This window comes from Pteronotus mesoamericanus, unplaced genomic scaffold (assembly GCF_021234165.1).
Source record: "Pteronotus mesoamericanus isolate MK-2021 breed Mesoamerican mustached bat unplaced genomic scaffold, CSHL_Meso_final contig_164, whole genome shotgun sequence".
NCBI classification, from domain to species: Eukaryota; Metazoa; Chordata; class Mammalia; order Chiroptera; family Mormoopidae; genus Pteronotus; species Pteronotus mesoamericanus.
In genome coordinates, this window is record NW_026555065.1 from 24,913,031 (window position 1) to 24,937,186 (window position 24,156).

The window sequence follows — 24,156 nt, forward strand, 5'->3', positions numbered from 1 at the left end:
TGCCAGTTGTCGCACTCATGGTCCACCTCCACTTTCCACTTATTCTGGCAAATGACTCTGTAGGAGAAGGGATAATGTAATGATGGCTATGATGATGCTAATGATGATCATGATCACTAGGCCTCTGTGACAGTTACCAGTTTATGACCGCTCAGTTCCAAATGCATTTTTTATGGCCCTGTTTGTGAGGCTGGAACATTGCTTCGTTTCCTGTTGCCAAAGAGTGCGGGGGGAACCCCAAAGGCTTTCTTCCCTGGTCCTGGTGTGCTATTTTTGGCTTGCTTCTAAAGTATGTAGTGGACAGTAGCACCTGGACACCCAGCGATGCTCATCTTCCAGCCGTGGGCCCCTGACTGGCAGCATCTCTGTGGGAGGGAGATTTGCTGACTTGCAGCCAAGGCTTCTCCACCATCTGTGGGCTGTGGTCATGCCTATAACTGAGTTCTGAATCCCAGCCTTGGGGGTTCTCCTCCAACACCTGTCCTTCCTTGGGTTCTGGACTGTTGTGATTTATAAGATTTATATTTGATCTTGGCCTTCAGTCTTGGCTCATGGCTTCCCAAACCCTTGGAATTTACTGAGCAATAAAGACAATGGATATCTTTTGTTATTATATTAGGTCTCTTTTCCTCAGTTCCCGAAACTGTTCCAGAACCTTAAAGGTGAAATGGGTATCTTTTTTTAAAAAATATTATTTATTTATTTATTTATTTATATCCAGGAGAAGGGAGAGAGAAAGAGGGGAGAGAACATCAATGTGTGGCTGCCTCCCATGTGTTCCCTATTGGGGACCCCGCCCCCAACCCAGGCCTATGCCCTCATTGGGAATTGAACTAATGATCCCTTGGCTCACAGGCCAGAGCTCAATCCACTGAGGCACACCAGTCAGGGCTGAAATGGGTGTCTTCTTATTCATAACAAGGCCCTTTCTACCCCAATTGGATTTATGTTAATAAACCCAATTATTATGTTAATTGGGTTCATGACTTTTGGAAATCAGCTAAGGATGGCACTGGCTGTCAGGAGTAAGAGGCGTGGAACTTTTAGCTCTTATTGTTTGATTTCTGGGGAGAGGGTAGGGACTGGAAGTTGAATCAATTTCCAGTGGCCAATGATTTAATCAGTCATGCCTATGTCATGAAGCCTCCATAAAAACCCCAAAGCAGGGTTCAGAGAGCTTCTAGATTGATGAACATGTGGAAATTCAGGGAGAGTCTGGGCTTGGAAACTCCATGCCCTCTCCCCATACCTTGCCCTTGCATTTCTTCCATCTGGCTGTTGCTGAGCTATATCATTTTAAAATAAACCAGTGATCCAGGGGAGATGGGAGGGGGATAATGGGGGAAAAAGGAGGAAGGGTCAAGTCAAGGAACATGTATGTAGGACCCATGGACAAAGACAACGGCGGGGAGAGGATAGAATGTGGGAGGTGGGGGTGGGTAGGGCAGGGGAGAGTAAGAGGGGAAAATGGGGACAACTGTAATTGGACAACAATAAAAAAAATATTACAGAGAGAAAAAATAAACCAGTGATCTAGTAAGTAAAATGCTTCTCAGGGTTCTGGGAGCCGCTTTAGCAAATTAATGAAACTCAAGGAGGGACATGTGGGGACCTCTGGTTTATAGTCGGTCGATCAGAAGCACAGGTGATGACAGTCTGGACTTGCAGGTGGCATCTGAACTGTTTGTGGAGGGGCGTCCTGGCAGGACTGTGACCTGAGCCTGTGGAGTCCCATGCTCTCTCCAGGTAGATTGTGTCAAAATTTAGTTGAATTGTAGGATACTCAGCTGGTGTCTAACCATGAATTGCTTGCTGGTGCAGAAGAAACCCTCACCTCCAGCAACATGGGAATTGGCTCGCAGTATCCCTTTGTGGTTCTTTCATTCAGACTTAGAGTTCTCTTTCGCAGCCAAGCCTCTGTAAATAGTTAATTATTCTTTATTTTAAACCTCCTCTGTTCATAATCTCTGTTCATGTTACCATATTGTCTGGTTTCTGTTTCCTGATGAAACCCTGACTGTTACACTGTCTCACCAAATCATCTCATTTGATCTTAGCAATGTCTTTATGAGGCAGGCATTCTGATTAGTCCTGTTTTATAGGTGAGCAAACCGAGATCTAAGCAGTAGTCCTCAGATTTCAATTCGAGTTCCTATTGACTCCAGAGCAAATGACTCGGTTCAACGTAAGTTCTTTTTCTAATTTCCTGAGGAAATTCCCAACAAATATTGAGCCTGTCACTTTGTCAGCCTCAGTTTATTTATGAAATTGGCATGGTATTTGTCTCCTTTGAGCAAAGTGTAGTCAATGGTATTTATAACTCTGTTGTGAGCCTGAGTGAGAAAGAAACCTGCCAGGCTGAGTACCAGGCCTTGCCTCGTTTGTCGTGTCTTCCTTTGCTTTTCCCACCCTTAATGGGTCTGAGCCTCGGTGGCCACTACATCTAACCTGGTGGACAGCTGAGCCCCTGGGAAGGCCTTTTGGGGTGGAAGTCTTAAGCTATGGTTTTGGAATCCTCGTGTCTCCCACCCTCTTTTAATCTAGCCTCAAATGAGGCTGTGAGAGCTGCTTGTTTGTCCTTTCCATTGGTGATGGACCCCTGGCTCACCTGCAGCAGCGCGGGCCTGCTGGATGGGGCTTCATGGACCCCACTTGGAGCAAGGGTAGTATTTGGGGTCCACTGATAGTACTTTGGGGGAGGCCATGTTCCCCAGCTTTTGCTTGGGAGGGCGCCTAACTTAAAGGAAACCTGGACAGGGTAAAGGATATTGGTTAAATCCAATCTTTTGATGAAAGAGATTAATTTTATTTTCCAAAAAAGAAAAATTGAGTTTCCTTTGGAAGAAACAAGAGCAAGAGGTTTATTTTCTCTCCAGGGAGACATTTGGAAGCTTGTGTCTTTTTTTCTGGAGAAGAAGGGGGAGCTTGAAATATTGTAGGGCTAACGTCATTAAAATACTTTTTACCATGTAATGTGAAATTTGAAAATGTGCTGGGTTCATCTTTGGATCACATCAGGAAGGCAGGCTTTTCCTTCTCCCTGTGTGGTCTCTGGCAGCCAGGCTCCCGGATGGAAATCCTGCCAGCGCGCAAACGTGAGACTCGTGAGTGAGGAGCCTCTCGGATTGTGCCGCGGCCCACGGTCGCCTTCCAGGGCACCAGCATGGAGCAGACAGGAGACCTGGCCTCAGACTCCTGCTTTGTCACCTCCTGACTGCAGAGTCAGAAGAACTATTTCATGGCTTTGGTTGTTGGCTTCCTCAAGCGAAAGTAACGGTAGTACCTGCCTTCAAGAGTCATTGCGGGCCGTAAGGAGAAGATGGCAATCAGAGGGCGGGAGGTGTGGTGGCTGTTCAACTAGCATTAGTTCCCTTCTCTGCGCTCTCTCTTTGTGTGAGCTTATCTGAGGTTTGACATGCAAATGAGGTTCAGTGTAGGGCTTTGTGAACTATGTTTCTTAATTAAACAAGAGTAAAGTGTGGATGACCTTATGTCATCAAAAAGGAAATGTTGGATTTAGCCATCAAGCATGAGACAAAGTGTACCAACTGTAGTCACACAAGCTATCTCTTCATGTTCTCGCCCTGCCACTCACAGTTCCTCAATAAAGAGTAGATATTTTTTGCTCTAAAAAAATCTCTTTGCCACTGCAGAAACACTCAGTAATTAAGTGTTAAGAATAGGCAAAAATAGTACGCAGGTTTTCCACTACTCAGTCTACTAACCAGTAGACTATGTGGTGGTTTGCTCATTCATTTAACAAACACAAAAGTCTATTAAATATTGACTATATTAATATTTTACGTAATAATGCTAATAATGATATTGTTTTTTAAAAGGTGGTTTTAAATGTTTATGATGTGCCAAGCACTACATTAACAATTTTGTATAGATTACTTTTATTGTATAATGACCACCAAACTTCATTGAGGGCTTACTGCCTGCTCGGAGGGATATCTGATGCTTTATACATATTGGCTCTGGCTTTCCAAAGCATATTTATGATATTGTCATTTATTAAACACTTATCTGTATAGACACTGTGTCAAATTGTTTTCATACACTGTGGAGATGCAACAGCCCCCCTCTTCCAACCACTTCCCTACATTTTATAGCATGTTCTGACCTCATTGAAATACTTCCCAATCTGTGAAATTCAGCATTTCTGATCTCAGGGACTTTGCACTTGCTGTTCCATCTGCCCATGCATTTGCACTGCTGCCTCCTTCTCATCACGCAGAATTCAGCTCACAGCTGCTTTTCCAGTGAGCTCTTCTCTGACCACATCAAATAACCGACATTTTTGTCTTGGTACACTTTTATTTATTTTTGACATTCAACAGTATTTTATAGTAGTTTCAGGTACGTAGCATAGTGCTTTGATTGTTATACGATTTACAAAGTGATCCCCTTGGTAATTCAAGTACCCACTTAGAACCATACATAGTTATCACAATATTGACTATATTTTTTATGCTGAACTTTACATGTCTGTATTTAGTTGGTTTTTAAAAAACAGATTTCATTTACAAAAAGCAAAAGTTTTCCAGGAGGACCTCTCTGCAACTTGCTATCCCTAACACATAAAGCTGAGAGTATCCTTTAAAAAGTATTCTGCAAAAATATAACAGGCTCCAATCAATTTCTAGAGAATTTCTTAAATGAGTGTAATTATAATTTAATTCCTTTTGAAATTAGTGTTATCAAACAAATACCTTTTAATGGTCTTCTTAGAACTAACTGGATAGCCTAAGACTGGATTTTTTCCCCAAACTCTGCCCATCTGTAGTTGGCAAATTATTGTCCTAGACACCTCGGCTTCTTCATCTGCACAATGAGAGGGCTGGCTGGATTGATCTCCATGGAGACCTCTGGCACGATCTCCTAAATATGCTTATAGCTACATTTATTGAGGTTTGATTATGTGTCAGATACTGTGTTAAGTGCTGTCTTTATAGTATCTGATCTAATTCTCCTACTACTTCTAAAAAGTATCTGATTTTAGTCCCATGTTATAGATTAGAAAAAAGACACCCAGAGAAAACAGGTCTTGCCCACAAATGCCACCCAACTAATCAGGTTTTAGTTCATCTATAACCATCTGATTCTATTATTATGCTCTTAATTACATTGGAACACTGCTTATCTCAGGTTCTTTTGGGGTGGAAGGCCTGTCTTCTAAGCAGGAGGTTAGATTACTTTCAGAAAAGAGACAGCTCTCTAAGTGAGTCATGGAAATTATTTGTAGCTCCTATTAGAACTACAAACTGAGCGAAGTAAAGGCCCAAATTAACCTGAAGCTTTAGTCTATTCTTCCAAAGCCCCTCAAAACATTTCTTGTGGCTATGGATCACACCATCTCTGGAATTTGGATTTAGTAATTTCATAGCGACTTTGTAGGATTCTAATTAATTAATTAATTAATGTCTGTACCACTCTTTTACAATTTTGACTTTCAAATTTTTTAACTGACCATATTTGCCCAATTTTCTTCTTGGTCCTCTTCAAATAAACCATGTTCCTCCCTGCAACAGATAACTATGTGATGTCCAGCTCTGTGGGCTGGGGAGGCAGAACTCATGTATTTACCATGTTGTATGGATTTAATTATGTAATGCAGACATAGTTCAAATGTTTTTTGAGAGAATTCATTCTAATCTCTAAAATTAGATCAAAGTGTGCTGGTCTCTGAAGCCTTCCTTTATTGATTGACCTAGTTTAGTGTGTTCTAGAAAACTTTTTTTCCCCTTAAGGACAAGGAATATGTCTTTGATTCCACATCTGTGCACCTATACTACTGTGTATGGAGGAGTGGTTAGTTCATATTTGTTGGCCTTGTGGTAGAAAGGATTTCAGGATTCACCTAATCCAGTGTGACCCAAATTTGCCTTATTATAAGAATATCTGCTTACGCTTAGGCCTGAGTCAGAACTTTGGAGTCAAACTCTGCAGGGAATGTGTCAGGTAATCTGTGTTTTTAACATGAATAATTTTTATCATCATACAGGTTTGGGAAGCTGATCTTCATCATTACAAAGGGTGCACGAGTCTTTCTATAGCTTCGCCAATGAATACGGGTTTTGGCTCTTTGGTTTTCAGAAACAGAAACCGATTCATTTTAATACATGGAAAAGAGGACTTATTATAAGGATGAAGAGCATTCTTTTGGGAATCCAAAGTAGTCAGTGAAGTACAGTCAGGCCCCATGGAACAGAGGCTTGGTGGTCTTTAATTTATGGTGTCTTTGCATTCCTCTGTGCATCAAGTTCATTTTCGTCTCTCCACTGGCCTGGTTTTTCATGACTTCGGCTTGTCCATGGTCCATAAGAGCCTCTTAGCCCTGAGTCGCCTCATCTTCAGATCCTTCCCTGGAGCCCACTGATTCAGTGTTTCAGTTTCCCATTTCAATATTCCTAAGACATTATTTATAGGCTTAGCTCATAGTTTTGAGCTAGGTTATCAGAGATATCACTACAGGCAACTCATGGATATGTTAAGAAATAACACTTCAGATATGGCTAGGGAAGGGCAAAGTACAGTACTTTTATTATTTGACTACCGTGATATTAAAATATATCTCTAGGTTGTAGATAACATTTATGGAAAAACCTCATGGTTCTAATTTTGGACTATTGGGGAAATGTTTAAAACCAGCTTGCATGATGACTTATTTACAAACACTCTTCAGAGTTATAGAACAAGGGTTGTAGAACAATGCTAAATAGCAGCAAGTAATGAAAAATATGAGAAAAACTTAATTAGTCACAAGGTTTTGTATAGTTAGAGTTGCAAGTCACTCCATTTTGGCTTTAGCTATGGGGGTTTAGGTCTCCCATAGTACATTCCAGAATGTGCTTGGTAGCTCTGAGAAAAGATCAGAAACATGGAGGCAATTGTCAAGGTCAGACCTGCTTTTCCTAATGTTTTGTTTCATTTAAAGTGGGCCAGATAGCTTTCCATTTCTTAAAGACCAAGTGAGAAATTAAGAATCAAACCATTTAATCTCTTTTGGTCCTAATTTTTCCAGTTCAGGTGACCTGTTGTCCCAAGGGGGAGCACAGCCTGACCTGCCTCCTTTTGAATTGCTCCAGCTTTTCCCCTGGGACTTGCACATACTTGATTTGGCTGGCCATTGGCTCTCTCAGTGAACAAAACTTTAAGGCAAAACAAAGTAAACTTCCCTTCTGCCTGATGTTAGATTTACCATTGTGTGGGGAAATGTCACAGCAACAAAGGCAATGTTATTTTACTAAAAAATATTTTTGTCAGAAACTGAGAGTCATGTCAAAAACCTTTAAAGGTTTTGGCTCTAAAAGCCCACATGATGTCTGGCAACAAGTTAATTTGAGGCCCAAATGATAAAAATATTGTTTAGAGGTAGAAAGAAGTGACTCTGTATAATCTAGTTCACATACTAATTACCCTTTGCTTTCCTGCCCTTTTCTCTTTGCCTGTCCCCATGATTCCAGGAAGGAAAGGCGTGAAGAAGGGACCAATCTCAAAAGAGTCAGGTTTTCTTCTAGTTGAAAATGTTGGTAGATGTTGAAGTTAAAGTTTGCTATAGTGGCTTTTGGGATTATTGAGGCTGAGGTTTTAAATTGTATAGATCTGTTTTTCAATGTGAACATTTAAATCTGGACGTTGTTTCATTTGCACTAGTATATTTATGAGGCTTACTTGCCGTTTAGTATTGCAAGGGCTGTGAAAAGGAAGACCAGGCAAAGGTGTGTGTCCATTTGGAGTACAAGTGCCTACAGGGCAAAGACTATCACACTCAAAAGAATGTAACCAAGCACTGGGCTTCCTAATATTAAGGGCTGTAGATTTTTAAAGAAAGGAAATTCTGTAACAAAAGAATCTTTGAAATAGGTTTGCTTTCTAAGGCTTCATGGGAAGGGGTGATGAGACTATAAAGAAACAGTGTCTTCTATCATTTCCTTTATATTACATATTTTTGGAAATCCATTTCCAATCAGATTAGAAAAATATGCATTAAATTTACAATACTTTCATTGCTTGAAAAAAATAATTAAGAATACCTTTTAAGGTATAAAGTATGAGAAAAGGATCAAACCTTTCCCCAAGAGGTTAGCTAATTGTTGTAAGAGTAGATGTAAAATCCACAAGGGCAAGAAATGTGCCTGTGCTGTTCTCTGCTGTTTCCTAGCGTCCAGCATAGTGTGTACTTGGCCAGTACTTTTGAATGAATCATGCCTGTGGATGGTGGCTGTGATTTGGTGAGACGGAGGACAGTTTGAATGAAGGCATCAAGGTGGCACCTAGCCTGATTAGAATAGATGTCAGGGGATATGGAGTGGTTGGAAATAACATGGTATAGCCAGGGCAAGATCAGGCTATAGAAAGTTTTGGAAGTGTCATGTGTTTGACAAGATAGGCAGGAAAGCCACTGAGTTTCATGAACAAGAATACAATGATGAATGCTTTTAGGGAAAATATCTTAAATGTTACACAAAAATGAATTAGAAGGAACAGAGGGCCAATTACTTTACAAGGTGATGAAAGCGAAACAGCCCTAAAAGCTACTCTGAAGGACAGATACTAGGACCTTATGACAGGATAAAAATAAAGGGCTGAAGAAGAAGTAGGAAGTAAAATTTGGAAGGCTAAAACAATGGAGCTAGTATTGAAGAGAAGGGGACAATTGGATGGGTGAGCAATTTGGGAAAGAAAGGCCCCAGGGATCAGTTCATGCTTGAAGCAATGGATGATATTCATCTGCCGATGATTTCGTTTGTACAAGCTGAGAGAGGTTAGAAGTCAGGGCTGGATTTAGAGATCCAAGAAGCATTAATATCATGGTGACAGATCAAGTCAAGTAAGGGTAGAGAGGGAAGAGTCAAAGGCAGGGATCGTAGGGGCCGGAATGAGGGCAGTAACTGGTCAACCTGGATGAAATTCACCTTGAGATGGGAGACATGTCCTATTCATCTTTGCATGCTGGACATAAAGTACCATGGCCAGCAAGTAGAAGTCCTCAATAACTATTTCAGGAAAAAATGCAATTCCTGCCTGTGCTGTATTAATCCATGGCAACCTGAGAACTCAGGAAGGCAAACATCTGAAGTGCTCCCTGGGGATGTGATAATATTAGAGCAAGGGATACAGTTTTCCTTTTAAGAGCATTGAAGATCTGTTTGACCTTCCCTTCTCTGTACGCCACTTGTTAAATGAAAAAAACAAAAAACAAAAAAACAAGCAAGATGTCAGTATGCCTTTGATTTGTAGTATGTTTTGGGTGTAAAGAACAAGGTAAGCATCAATATTCTTTTTTCTCAAACAAAAATACACAAACTGAACAGCAAACTTAAGTATTTACTGTATGCTTGGTGTTATGTAGGTGCTAAAAATACACTCAGTCCAGTCCTAGATAGTTTATAGTAAAAGTTGCAGTAGGGTCTATGAAAGCCAGCTCTGACCCTTCTCCTCAGGCTCTGCCATTTGATGTCCTTGCTGGATTGGCCATTGTGAATGTGCAGATGTGAGACTAGCCCTAGACTCTATAATATCAGTCTCCAATAGACTGTGATTATCCCTACATTCAAATTACACAGATTTTTGAAGACCATGAGATGGTTTCAACAATATAGAATTTCTGCAAACACTCACTTTATTAACTCTACACATCTTGTTAAGTAGATCTTGGCAATGTCTTTGCTTGTGGAATTCCTAAAGTCCAGAAGACCTGCCAGAATATTTCCTTTGCTTTTTCCTCTTTCCTTCTTCCTCACCAGGCTTTGAGGGGAGCCTGTGAGTGTGAGTTTTATATGACAGTTATGCTGGGTAGATGTGAAGTTTTAAATGGTGTCTTTCTTTGCAGGTGGGTTGGCAGACAGAACTCTGCTGGCAAACTGGACGATTTCAGATTCTCAGCCTAGGGTGGGAAAGCCCATGTTGAATTGCTTATTCATTCTCCCTTTAAGGGCTGATGTCTCAATATTTTACTCAGCACCAAGTTAGTTGGGTGAATTTTATTTGCTGCTCTTTGTAGAGAGTTTTTTTGTGAATAGGCAAAATCAAGAAGTTTAGTTTTTACCTTCTACTTTATTTTTCTTCATTAGAGAGTAGATTCATAACTCCAAGATTTTGTCTTTCTTGGGCTTGGCATTTCTCCATAGGGCCTGCTTGTCCTATCTCTCTCTGTATTTATATTGCTGTGGAGACCCTGACTTCTTTTTCCCAAACATCATGTGATGCTTTCAGCTTATACTTGGCTGCTGGCCCCTGCCAGGCTGAAGTGGTCTGAGGCTGTTTAAGGGATGTGTTAGAGAGTCTAAAAGGAAATACTTCTTTGGTCAGACTTCTCCCTGGACATCACATATTACTCTCCTTTTTTCCGTCTCCCCTCTCATTGGCAAAACAAGCAACAGGAGCTTCCTTTGGTGGACCTATATAATTATATGATACATGGCTGTGGTATACTTAAATTGGGGCATTATTGCATGATATGTAGTTGGATGCATGCTTTGTATATTGTAGTGTGGAGAAGGGAGTATGGGGAGGATAGTAGGAAGTACCTACAAATTGTCATCCATCCATCCATCCATCCATCCATCCATCCATCCATTCATTCAATGCATATTTACTGGCCAGCCACAAGGGATTTGAACTTACAGCACAATTCCATTGGTAGTACGGCATAGCAGAAAGACCCTAGGATTTGGAGTCAGAAGATCTGACTCTGCCTCCTGTTGACTTGGGAAAGTCAGCATGAGTGAAACATACAGAGGCACTGGGAGAGTTGAGGAAAACATCAGCGGGGTGAGCTGCATTTGAGACACTTCTCAAAGAATTATTGGGAGTTTGTCAGGTGGGCAAAGTGAGGTGGGGATGGATTCTAGGAAAATTAAATAGTAAAAGGAAAATCATATGTAATGAAAATGTATAACATCTTAAGCGGACAGTGAGGATATTGCTGGAAAGGTAGGTTGTAAAGCCCTTGAAGGCCTTGAGAAGGAGTTTGGATTCAGTCCACTGTCAGGGCTACTCTAACCTCAGTTTTTAATCAGCCGGGTCAAATGGTCAGATTTGCATTTCATATGCTCCTGGCAGCAGCGTGGAGGTGAACAGGGGGAATTGGACCATGAGGGGATGGAGGGAGATGGGCGAATTTTTCCTAGTTCAGGTGAGAGCTGAGACATACTTGTTTTTCATGTCTCTTTCAATAAAGCACCGTGGATGCCGCTGGGACCGGGTGAGTCCAGTGAAAGGAAAATCATGGGTGGATGGGATGAGTAGTGAAGAATGTCCTAGACAGTAAGTGACAGCCGGCTGGTTATCTGATTGTACCACGGTGACTGAGAAGCCGCAGGGGAGTGAGCTGGAGATGCCCTGAGGTTCTCTGGTGCCAGGTTTCAAAGGCCTCAATGGTGAGGGCCGCCCACTTTCCAAGGGAAGCATGTTAGTTCCTTCGGGCAGTCCCTTGACCCAGATATCGGGACCGAACAGTCAGTTTTCCCTGTGTGAGCCTTTGAGCCCCTTTGAAGTCCAGAGGATTTTCCCTCTGCCACTGCCAGCATGTTAGCTCTCTTTTATGTACTTTTGTCATTTGACTCCATGGGGAATGTATTCTTGGCAAAAATCTTAGTTGTACACTTGGCTGGAAGCCACTGTTGTTACATTCGTTGGACACAGCTGGTGCTCTGTTGAGCCCAGAAAGTAATAGTAGTGATGCCCATGATGCCACTCAGAGCTAATTGATAGAAATAATATTATTCTATGTAAAGGAAAGGAGAAGACCCCTGGTCTGGCCACTGTGATGCGGTGGTAAAGTGGGTATTTGTTGCAGGGTCATGCAGAGAAGAAATGGCATCATCGGGATGAATGGACAGCTCTACTGTGGTAGCTAGATGGGAAAAAGAACAAAGTCAATATGGTCCCATCCTAACTTAGGACTTTTCACTTTATGTGATGTTTAGACTAAAATAGAAACAGAGAAAACTTGAGGATATGCTTATGGAAGAAGCAGTAGGGAAAAGCGCTGGCTACGACTGGGTGTGGTCCAGATTCTAGTGTGTCACTTGCATCAGGATGTTGTGTTCTTGGTTCAATTCCTTACCCTGTTTAAGCCGCAATATCATCTGTGCAAATAGAGAAGGGTCAGACCAAGTGATCTCTAGGATACAGCCCCTTTTGGTTCTAACATGGTGAATCTATGATCATAATGTGCAAACCTGTCAAAACCCTTAAGGCTACCAAAAAGTGCACTGCTCAGTTCAGAACAGGCAGACAGCATAATGATTCAGTATTTGTGTATATTGCAGAACAATCGCCACAATGAGTTTCATTAACATTGATCACCATACGTAGTTACAAAGTTTTTATTTCCTTGTGACAAGAACTTTTAAGATCTACTCTCTCACCAATTTTCCAACATGCAAGATAGTATTTTTAACTATATTCACCATGCTGTACATTACATACCCATGACTTGTTTATTTTATAACTGGAAGATTGTATCTTTTGACTTTTTTCATCCATTTTGCCATTCCACCCCTGTAATCTGTTCTTTGTGTCTGAGCTCATTTTTTTTAAGTCCACATGTAAGTGAGATAAATCATATGGCATTTGTCTTTCTGTGTCTGACTTATTTCACTTAGCATAGTGCTTTCTGGGTCTACCCATGTTGTTGCAAATGGGAAGAAAGATCTTGAGGTCTTAGCTGGTTGCTTTGTGTGGATGTCTCGTCCTGTCCCTGTATGTCCAGCTTACCTATTTTTTCCCACAAAAATAAGGCAAAATGAAATAGAATGCAACACAGCATATTTTGAAAATAGCTTATTTTATCTGGCCTAATAAATCATTATTTTACCTTATTATTGCTATAAGAATATTTAATGATTATTAATATAATTATAATTGTTAAAATAGTAGTTATTATATATTACTTATATTTGTATTTACTTATTGAGTGCATTCCATCTTTGAAACTTTAGGAGGATTTCTGACCAGTGCTTGGCCACTCTGTAAGCCCCTGTCAAACACATAGTGGGTGCACACCTAAGGCTTGGTCAATCAAACGCCACAGGTATGAAAGCAAGGGAACGAGATCTATTTTATTTGTAGGCACGGGTACTGCCACCTCCTCAAAATTTTCTCAGAGCCGGTAGGGACTGGGACTACAAGGGCAGCTTTCCAGTCTTGATTAAATTAAGTACCCACATTCATGTGTGATAATGCTCCATGTTTCTCAGGCTTTGAACTTGATCACTGTTTAATATCAGCACCAGAGAACTGGGGAGAATGGAGCTTCCAACGTATTTAAAATCCTTATCAGATGTGAATCCCAACTTGTATATCAAAAATTACCCCATTGGTTGATTAAAAAAATGGATGGAAACATTATTTCTAAATCATAGTGAGTTAGTAGTTATAAACTGTTCAAATAAAGCTTATATTTAATATGATGCTACATGGAATTCTAGCATCATACGTGGACTGAGTTAATCAAGACTACTTTTATCCTCAGGGAGTTATGCCCTCAAGTATCAACTTAGAAGACTGGTATGTAAAAATATTCATCACTGTGCAGACAACACCCTGTGGACAATAATCTTGTTATTACAAAGTTTATTGGAACAGATTTTAAATCAGTGTAAGAAAAGAAGCCGGTGAATCAAAGTGTCTGCTCATGAACAAACAAAAGCAAAAAACAACCTCCAAAGTTTAATGATAACAGAGCAAGAGGATCCCGGTTACTCAGGATTTAGGAAGCCATAGATACACAGGTGCGGTTCTGTTATCATATGGGCCTCCAGGTTAGACTGATATTCGAATAAAGCAGGATATGGGAAGAAGGCAAAAATAAAATGACCCAATAAAATGATTGGTGTGTCTTGTTATGATATTGTGAAAGTACTAACAGTTTATTTTTGGTGAAGGGGTAGGAGTTTAGAATCTATTTATGGGCTCAGTCATTACCCCACAGGGAAGGATGTTATTTATAGCAGGAACAACATAGATATCTATGGATGTAGTGAGTCACAATTTTTCTTGATGAAGATGGGTTTTAGAACCTCCCCACAGCGACTTGTGCCCAGGCCGGTCAACCATTGTGGGGAAATGCAGCTTCATGGGGTTCCTGCTGTTGCCTCTTTCCATCGTTACCCGGACTCTGGAAACGAAAAAGGGTTTATACTGATGATGATGATGATGATGATGATGATGACGATGATGAAAATAATACTAGCTGTCACTGAGGGCTTATTACATGTCGAGGGCTGTTAAGAAAAAAAACAGTTGGAAAATAACTTGGAGCACTTAGCAGTTAGTTTTGCATTTGTATGTGTGGCTGTGACAGCTATTGGTGGCTCGTCTCTCCATTAGGAGTTTTAATCAGATTATTTTTACATACAATGCTGGCAACTTCCTAAGTTTTCATGTTTAAGCTCAAGAAAAAGTTCAGTATTGACTCAGCCTGAACATTTTCTTCCCCTTTTAGGCAGGGAACACTTCTAAGAAGAGAAAAGACCTGGCCAGCTCCTTTGAGGCCTTGGCCCAGCGCACACTGCCTGGGCATTGAGGGCCCCAGTCGGTGCCAGCCCCCTGCTGGGAAGAGGCAGAGGGTGTCACACAGCTGCAGATGTTGCCCCCAGGTCTCGCTGGAGACCTAGTGTGTGTGTGTTGTGCAGAGAGCACACCAGGGAGGGACTGCTCAAGTACAACCAGCTCTTTGTACATCTCTTAGGTGGCTCCTCTGCACCCCAATTAGATTGGAAAGGTCACAAAGGATGTCAGTGTGGACAGACTAGACACAAAGCCCGGGCTTTCTCTTTGATTTCAGAATGTAAGTGGGAAGATTCTGGGATCCACCTTGATGACAAAGGCATGCTGGTTAACAACAAACGCTGTCTTTGGAGTGAGATCCAATTGAGTATATAACCTCTCTCAGGTTTTTCTTTTGTAACAGAGGGCTAATGCCTTCTGCTTCATGGGTTTATGGTGTATATCAAAGAGTAAGTAGACTGTTCATTACTCAGATGACTTACCCAGCTGACTCTCCCAATACTTTTAAGTCTCAGCTATTTTTTGTTTTCTCAGAAGGGATTATGTTGCTACTCTGTTTAAAATATACTCTATCTCTCTGTCCATAACTTCCTAGCACCTTACTCTGCTTTATTTATTTATTATTTGTTTCTTTTTCTTTTTTTTATTGTTGTTCAAGTACAGTTGTCTCCATTTTCCACCACCACTTTCCCCCTCCCCACCCACCCCATCTCCCACCCTCAATCCTACCCCCCTTTGGCTTTGTCCGTGGATCCTTTATACATGTTCCTTGATGACCCTTCCCCTTCTTTCCCCAGTTATCCCCCTCCCCCAACCCCTCCGGTGACTGTCAGTTTGTTCTTTATTTTAGTGTCTCTGGTTCTATTTTGCTTGCTTGTTTGTTTTGTTCATTAGGTTCCACTTACAGGTGAGATCATATGGTATTTGTCTTTCACTGCCCGGCTTATTTAACTTAACATAATGCTCTCTAGTTCCATCCATGCTGTCGTGAAAGGTAGGAGTTCCTTATTTCTTTCTGCTGCATAGTATTTTACTGTGTAAATGTACCACAGTTTTTTGATCCACTCATTTATTGATGGGTGCTTATGTTACTTCCAGCACTTGACTATTGTAAATTGTGCTGCTATGAATATTGGGGTGCATAGGTTCTCTTGAATTGGTGTTTCAGGATTCTTAGGGTATAATCCCAGAAGTGGAATTGCTGGGTCAAAAGGCAGTTCCATTTTTAGCTTTTTGAGGAAATACCACACTGTTTTCCATAGTGGCTGCACCAGTCTGCATTCCCACCAACAATGTACTAGTAGTATTTATCATTACTAAAAATATATAAGGTCTCTTCAGAAGTTATCCAGACATGTTATATGAAAAATAGAGACATTTTGAAGAAGCTACAAGACACAAGACACATTGCACATAGGACAATGATGTATCAGTCCCCTTCAAAATAGGAACCTTGAGACTGCACACGGTTCTCCCAGTCTCATCAGCTGCCCTCATTGTATTTTCCTGAATCTCATTGATGGTCTGAAATCTCTTCCTTTTCAAAGAAAAAGATATTTTAGTCTTGAGGAAAGGTAGGAGTTGCTGGGCACCAAATCTGGGCTGTAGAGGGACTGAATCACCTGGATGATGTGCTGTTTTGCCAAAAACTCTGCATGAGACATGATGAATGAGAGAACACATTGTTGTGATGAAGCTGTCATTCACCAGTTGCCCATAGCTGCGGCCTTCTGAATCATCCAAATAGTTTCTATGGAGGAATGTTCAAGCTTAACTCAAAACTTGATGCTGATTTGTTGCTCTACTTGCTCAGCCATTTTTGGATGTGATGGCCACACGGTACACATGCTCACTCTGTGGTATCTACTGTCCCCACTGACTAGTACAATGAAGTTGTCATTGCTTAGGCATGCACATTCCAGTCGCCTTTCCTTGACTACCAGGTTACATCAATGTCATGCAAGCCGTTCTTGTTATATTAACAATTGCTGGACTTTTTCTGGACAGCCTTGTGTATGTCTATGTCTGCTTTCTTTTTATGTTAACTGTTTGTCTATCCCTCACTAGAACATGAGTTTTATGAGGGCTGTGATGTTTTAGACTTGTTCTTCTGTGTCCTTACCTCCTTAAGAAGTGATGGTACATAGAAGGTACTTAGTGAATGTGTTGAATGACTAAATGAATGAATGCGATGAATGAATATAAAATGCTCTGCACAGCAGCTGACACGTAATGAATACTGAGAGCATTGAAATTTCTGCTCATCAATTCTATGTGGATTGACACTTAGTGGAAATCTGTGGGAGAGCTTTCTCTGGGGAAAGCCTTCTCTGGGGAGAACTGTGTCACTCTACTCCCAGTTGGGCCAGAGAGAATGTGGAATACTTGAGGTGATCCAGAGAACTTTATGTGGTGATGTAGGGTCTGGCTGATGGAATCTGCTGAACTCTCTCTACACATGGAAGCCAGGTAGTGCTTGTAGGTCACAATGAGGTACTATAAATGCTCAAGTGGGAGGTCATCACAGCCAAGGGAACATTGGCCTCTTCCTGCTTTTCCTTCTGTCATGGGAATAAGAAATGGCCTTTTGCTTGATGCATCTTTTCTGGTCTCAACTTGCATAATAGATATTTACATTTTTGAAAGTGCTTATACAAAATGAAGTCACAGATACATTTAATTAACTTGAGCTTTTAGATTATGTTCTCTGGCTTCCACACTTATAATCTTAAGAAATCTCCAGGGTGCTAATTTATATCTAGGGGACAACCCTAGTTTCTTCTGCTTTGTTCCCGAAGATACAATTTGAATGTCTGCCCTTGAGTTAGTCAGGTTCCTCCCAGAAGCAGACACCAAAAGAGTGTTAAATGTTGCAAGGGTATTCTTGGGGGAAGTGCCTGTGCAAAAGGACCTATGGAGGGAGTTGGAGAAGGCTGGTTTAGCAGTCAGTCATGACGTGAGCCTGACTGAGTGGAGGGGAGCAGGAGAGAAGGTTGGGTGGACCCAGGCTAGACTGCCAGGCAAAGTAAGAAAGCTGCGGTAGAGCCATGGGGAAGTCCCTGGGCCTGTGTCAGCCAACTAAGGAGCCCCGTGTCTCCCAGGATAGAGCAATCCCACTGCACCCTATCACTGGCAGGGAGCAGTTTTTGGAAAGTAGGCTCATGGTGCAAACATCGATAGACTTAAAGGTGAAGCATTTGGGGCCCTGGGTCAATTCCATTCTCTGCAGGAGTTTGCGAGGCAGTCTCATGGCTTCCACACTCCATGAAGTTAGATGATGCCATAACCATCTCCAAAAGCTGGTTACTTTGCCATGAGTAGCAGGCTGCCAGTTGGGATAACTGGTGTCAAAACTTTCACTTGGGAAAATGGAAATTAAGAGTTTACACAGACACGACAATGGAGGCGTAACTGTCCTTTCTTCCAGCAGCTACTCTAGCCACAGTGGCTCTCTGGTATTTTGAACCCGGGAATGCACCACTCAAAAGCTGGGCTCTGTCCTCTAAGATTCCCCTCTGACCCACTTCCCTAGGACACAAGCATGAGCTCAGTAAGCTGGGGACCAGTTCTGAGAGTAATAGCCTTCAAGAACCAGAACTGCTACTCACTCTCAGGGGCCCGTCTTAGCATACAGGTCTCTGCCCATGGGCGCAATCTCTTTCTATCATGGTATTTTGTTTTAAAGGGGATGGTAGCTCCTTCTTGTCCTGGTCCTTGGTTAGGGTCACCCAAGTCCACGCTGATGAGTTCCCACTAAGGAGAATCTCAAGGAGCTGGGCTTGCCCTCTCCTTCTCAAAGGCCATTTGGGCTCCTTATGAAAAAATCTTTTCATCCTCTCCCTAGCACCTTAAAATTCCTATAGCAGTAATTTACTTCTGGGAGTAAAATTATGAACACATGCTTCACTGTGGCTCTACTATACTTGCTAGCTGAGAAGAAAAACAGTTGAAATAACATCTCAGACAAAATATTTTCCATAATCTGTAGAGAGTAATCAATACTAGGGAAGACCGTTACTTGGCGACAGCGCTGGCATTCCGTGTTCTGAAGCATTCCTGTGTGCTGCGCTTTGAGGTCTCATACCTTTCCATTACTTCTCAACCACCGGTTGCTGTGACTTCTCAGAACCAAGAGGTCCTTCTTGTGCAGATTTCTGTAGCTGATTTCTGCTAAGTTCCTTTTATTTTCCTAGAGTTTTCGTATTATGAGACAAGGCCTAATAAAGCAAGTCAAATAACAAATAGCTGATCTTGTTCCCCACATTCTCTCCTTCTGTGGAATATTTACCGTCTGATTTGTCCATGGGAAGACGCAGCTGTTTGCAAGCAGCCTTTGTGCCCCAAAGCAAATGAGGAGAAGCATTCCTGTGAACTTCAGAGCACATGCTGGGGTGGAAGAACTTTTGTTTTTCAGTCTTAGAGCTTGTTGCTCCCAAATAAATGACTGTAAATGGAGATGAAGGGATAAGACTTGTGACTAATTTCTCTGGGGAGCCTAACTAGCTCCACTCCTGACCCTAGTATGTCACCCCCTCCCTCGCTCCTGCCCCATCCCTGGCCTGTCTTCCCACTGCAAGATTCATAGCAGCTTTATGACAAGGTGGGTGTTTGTGACCCAGTTCAGGATGGGGACGAACACAGTCCTCCTGGAGGTGGTGTTCTTTCCATGATGGGGCTGACGCTCCGCCAGTGGAATCCCAGTGAGCTAAGGGAACAGGCGGTGCGTGTCAGGTTGATTCAGCTGAGGAAGTCATGGCCTTGCTTTAGCCTTATAAGGCTGTAGTTCCGGTGGAAGAGAGGCTGTCTCAGCTTGAAAATCCAAAGCTCTGAGCATTCCCAGATGACATCTGTAGTTTCTCCAACACACATTTGGCTTCTTTGGTTCCTTGCAGCGCTGTGATTATGCAATCACAACTTGGCAGGTTCTTCATCCTGTGAAATCTGTACATTTTCCGCACTGACATCTCAAAAACAATCACTGAAGCATTTTTATCAGGGTGGTTTATCGTAATGCAGAGCCACTCCCCTGGCATTTCTTGTAAACATACTAGGAAAGTGATGACTTGGGAGGGAGAAAGGTATAGTAGAAAGAGGGCTGGTTTGGAATTGGATGGACCCAAGTTCAAGTCTTGGTGTTTTTTTTTTTTTTTGTTTGTTTTATTTTTTGTTTTTTAAATTGTTGAAGGAATTAGTCCCTTAGGGCTCAGATTAATTTTCTGTAAAATGGAGAAAATCCTTTTTACTCTGCAGGGCTCTTGCGACCATTAGAGATAACATATGCTAAGAGTTAATAGACTCTTAAAAGTTTTGTATGAGAATAAATATATACATAGTGTGTGCGTATAGTGATGGTCCTAGTACAGAGATGGGAGTAGTTATAAACTGATTGTATACACGGATGCATGCACGCATTCCTTGTAGACCTCAACTTTTGTATTTTTGATAAATAACTTGTTTCTGAGGATAGTCCAAGCTACATATCTGTGAGTTGGTTCTCAAATCTCCATATTCTGGGGAGGCCAGAACTGGGCTCTGTGCTGACACCACAGAGGCAGCCCTAGGCTTTTCCTTCCAAGCCATCAACTGGTAGCAGGTACAATGAAAAGATGACCAATTGCTTCTAATTCTCTCATTGACATCTGAGATCTGAAGACAGAATTACTCTAATCCTCATTTGAGACATCAGAGAATGAGAGAACCATTTTTCTCCAACTCTTGGAATACTTCCCTGTCACTGAAGTGTTTATGTACATTGTTCCCCAATAGAGGTTATGTCAGACCTTCTTTGGCACAGTGAGAAAAGACACAGTCTCTTCCCTTATGAAGACTCTGTGCCAAAATATTGGTCATCAGCTTCTTAGAAGCTTTAGTAAAAGGTTTGATATCTCCTAATTAATGCAATGGAGCCTTAAGCAATATATTGGGGGAAAAAACACTTCTGCTTGGAACAAACTTTGCAAATTTGACCAAATTTGACTTGTCATTACTTTTAGCTATTGATATGTTGAGCTTTGTTTTAATTATTTAATTACTCAGCCAATTGATTAAGCCAAATATTTATTAATAGCCCATTACATTCCAGGCACAGTTGCAATGCTAGAAGTACAATGATGAACAAGACAAAGAAAACTATTATCCTTTATGGAGACTATAGTCTATGAGTTAAGAAACAAGTGCAAAGGGCTAGAGGGAAAGAAATTTAGGGAACTGTGGGAGCACAGGGCAAGGTGCTGTGTCTAGTCTTGTAGTGAGAAGGTAAAACATAACTTGGGATCATAGAGGGCTTTGGGGTGGATGGGCCTGAGAGCAGGGGAAAAGCGGTCGTGGGTGAGGCTGTGGAGGGGAGGGGGGCCAGGTCATCAGGTCATCACGTCCTAGAGGCCATTGTGGAGAGTTTGGGTTACATTCTGAGGCCCTGAGGAAGCTGTGAAAGATTTTAAGGGTGTGTGATATGGGAAGAAGGTCAGAATTTCCTTTTAGAAAATCAGTCTGGTGACAGTTAGAGTATGTGTTGGAGGGGCTTAAGCCTGGAAGCTGGGAGGATACTTGGGATTGGTTTCTGTGATCAGTGCAAGAGATGATGGTGGGCTCAACGTTGGCAGTGGAAATAGGAAGAAGTAACAGATTGAAGACAGAATCAGTAGGACTTGGTAGTTTAGTGGATAGACAGACTGAAGAATAGAAAGAAGACAAGGATAATGCCAATATTTCTGACTGAAGTAACGTGTTATATGGTGGTGCCGTTTACTGAGACAGGGAGCATAGGAAAAGGAGAAGGTTTGGGGGAAGAGTGGATTCCATTTTAAGCATGTTGAGTTTGAGATGTTTATGGTTAAGTGGAGATGGTGAATATACAGCGGGAGTATCCAGACCTAAAACTTTGCAAAAGCAGCAAGCCTGTAAACGTTGATTTAGAAGTTATGAATACACAAGTGAGGATTTACTTATGAAGAGGGTATGGAGTGAGAATCCAGCCAAGGGGCATATCTTTGAGGAATGTAACACATCTAAGATGGGCAAGGGAAGAGAAACAGACAACGGAGATAAGAAGGAGCAACCAGAGAAGTAAGGGAAGGGGGCGTGGGGTGAAGGAGAGTGAGGAAGAGAGGGTTTCAAGGAGGCAGTGGTCCAATGAGTCTAGTGCAAGTTAGAGGTCAAGGGAGATAGAGATTGAATGTTTCCTTTGGATTTATGAAAAGGGGGTGTTGTTTATCTTGGCAATAGCAGTTTAAGTGGATCCAGTTGTGAAGGAAGTGAAGTGGAGTGGCCGTGAGGGAAGCCAGTGAGCTGATGAATGAGTGGGGGAGGAACAAACAGGTGGATGAATACGCGAGGGTGGTGAGATAAAGCAGCAGGTGGGAGGGCACAGGGCAAAGAGCTGATTTGGAGTTCTTTTATTCTCTTCTTTTTAAAATACTTATTTATTTACTTTGTTAAGTTAGGGGAGAGTTGAGAGAGTGTTTAGATGCTACTGAGAAACTGTTAGAGAGGAGCTGAACTATGAGAGGGATGATTGAATGAGAGGTCTCCTGGGAGAAAGAGGGGATGGTCCCGATTACCTGTGAGGGAATTAACCCCACACGGGGAGCACCTTTCCTACAGTAAAAATGAGAAGGAAGGATGCACACAAGCTAGTAGTTTTGGTAGCTGAAAATGTAATTTTTCCTGTCCCTATCCTCTCCCCACATCATGGCCTCTTATTCTTAGCTTTCTCCTTGTATTTTGTATATTATTTTAAAATACAGGATTTATCTACCTGGGCATTTGCCCTTGTATTTTAGGTTATCAGCTGGCATATTTAATGATTCACTTGTGAACTCTAGAGGGCTGAGCATCTGTTTGTTCACGTTGTCCTGCAATGAAGTGTTTGCCTTTGCTGAATGCGTAGCCAAGGGTCAGGGCAGAGACGGTGGCCTTGAAATAGAACAAAATGAGATTAGGGCCCAGCCTTCATTCACCCAGTGCTCTAACTAGCTGCAACTCAGCACTTTATACAGGTTGGTGCTTCATCTTACCTTTTTATTTTATTTTATTTTTTGTGAGTTTGGCCGTTGTTATTTTTTATTATTATTAAAAAATTTTTTTATTGTTGTTTAATTACAGTTGTCCCCCCTTTTCCACCATTGCTCTCCCCTGCCCTGCCCACCTCCCCTCTCCCACATTTAATCCTCCCCCTGACCCATTGTCCTTGCCCGTGGGTCCTTTATACATGTTCCTGGATTTGACCCTTCCCCTTCTTTCCCCCATTGTCCTCCTCCCCTCTCTGCTCTGGTCACTGTCCATTTATTCTTTATTTCCATGTCTCTGGTTCTATTTTGCTTGCTTGTTTGTTTTGTTCATTAAGTTCCACTTACAGGTGAGATCATATGGTATTTGTCTTCATTATTTTACTTGATTATTTTACTGCCTGGATTATTTTACTTAGCATAATACTCTCCAGTTCCATCCATGCCATCAAAAAGGGTAGGTGTTTCTTCTTTCTTTCTGTTGTGTAACATTCCATTGTGTAAATGTACCACAGCTTTTGATCCACTCATTTACTGATGGGCACTTAGGCTGTTTCCAGCACTTGGCTATTATAGATAATGCTGCTATGGACATTGGGATGTGTAGGTTCTTTTGAATTGGTGTTTCAGGTGGAAGCATATACCATGTTCATGGACTGGAAGAATTAACATCATCAAAATGTCCATACTACCCAAAGCAATTTATAGATTCAATGCAATTTCTATTAAAATGCCAAAGGCATAATTCATAGATACAGAACAAATATTTCAAAAATTTATATGGAACCACAAATGACACTGAATAGCCTCAGCAATTTTGAGAAAGAAAAACAAAGTAGAAGAGATCACAATACCTAATATCAAACTATATTACAAGGCCACTGTAATCAAAACAGTCTGGTACTGGCATAAGAACAGACACATAGATCTATGGAACAGAATAGAGAGCACAGAAATAGACCCATATCTCTGTGGTCAATTAATATTTGACAAGAGGGAAAGGAGCATAAAATGGAATAAAAATAGCCTCACCTTTCATACTTAAAAAATACTTGAAGAACTATTTTCAGCACACTGAGGAAAAGGAGTCTAGGTTAGTTTTGCTTACTTTCTCATTACTCAGGCAATTTGAAAGCATGACAAATTAACACTTGTCTTCTTAGGAACAATTTCCTTTACATTCATTTGGTTGGCTTGGCTCTAAGTGGATTTATGTCTTAGGGTAGGACTCTCCTGGGGCAGTGGCCTTATACCCTATTTAAATATTGTTTATATGTGTGAAGTTGAGCTGAATAGTAAAAGCAACTTTGAATGGGGAAAATGCCACATATGGTCACTGGTCAGTGTCCTGGAGCTGTTGTGAAGGATAAATACTACATCCCTCTGGTGTCCTTCCATCCGTAGCTAGCAGATTTACCTTCTCTCCATCCTCCTGATGTGTAGTTGGACTTCACCTAAATTGTGTGATCCAGGACAGCAGATGGATTGTCCAAATCATGGGTCATTCATCCCCTGAGAATCTTGTAACTGGGGAGAAGATTATTTCCAGTGTTGTCTCAGGAAGCAATCATGCCTTGTTGCTACTCTCGGTGTGATTGAGCAACCTTCTGCAATGTTGCTGGCTTCT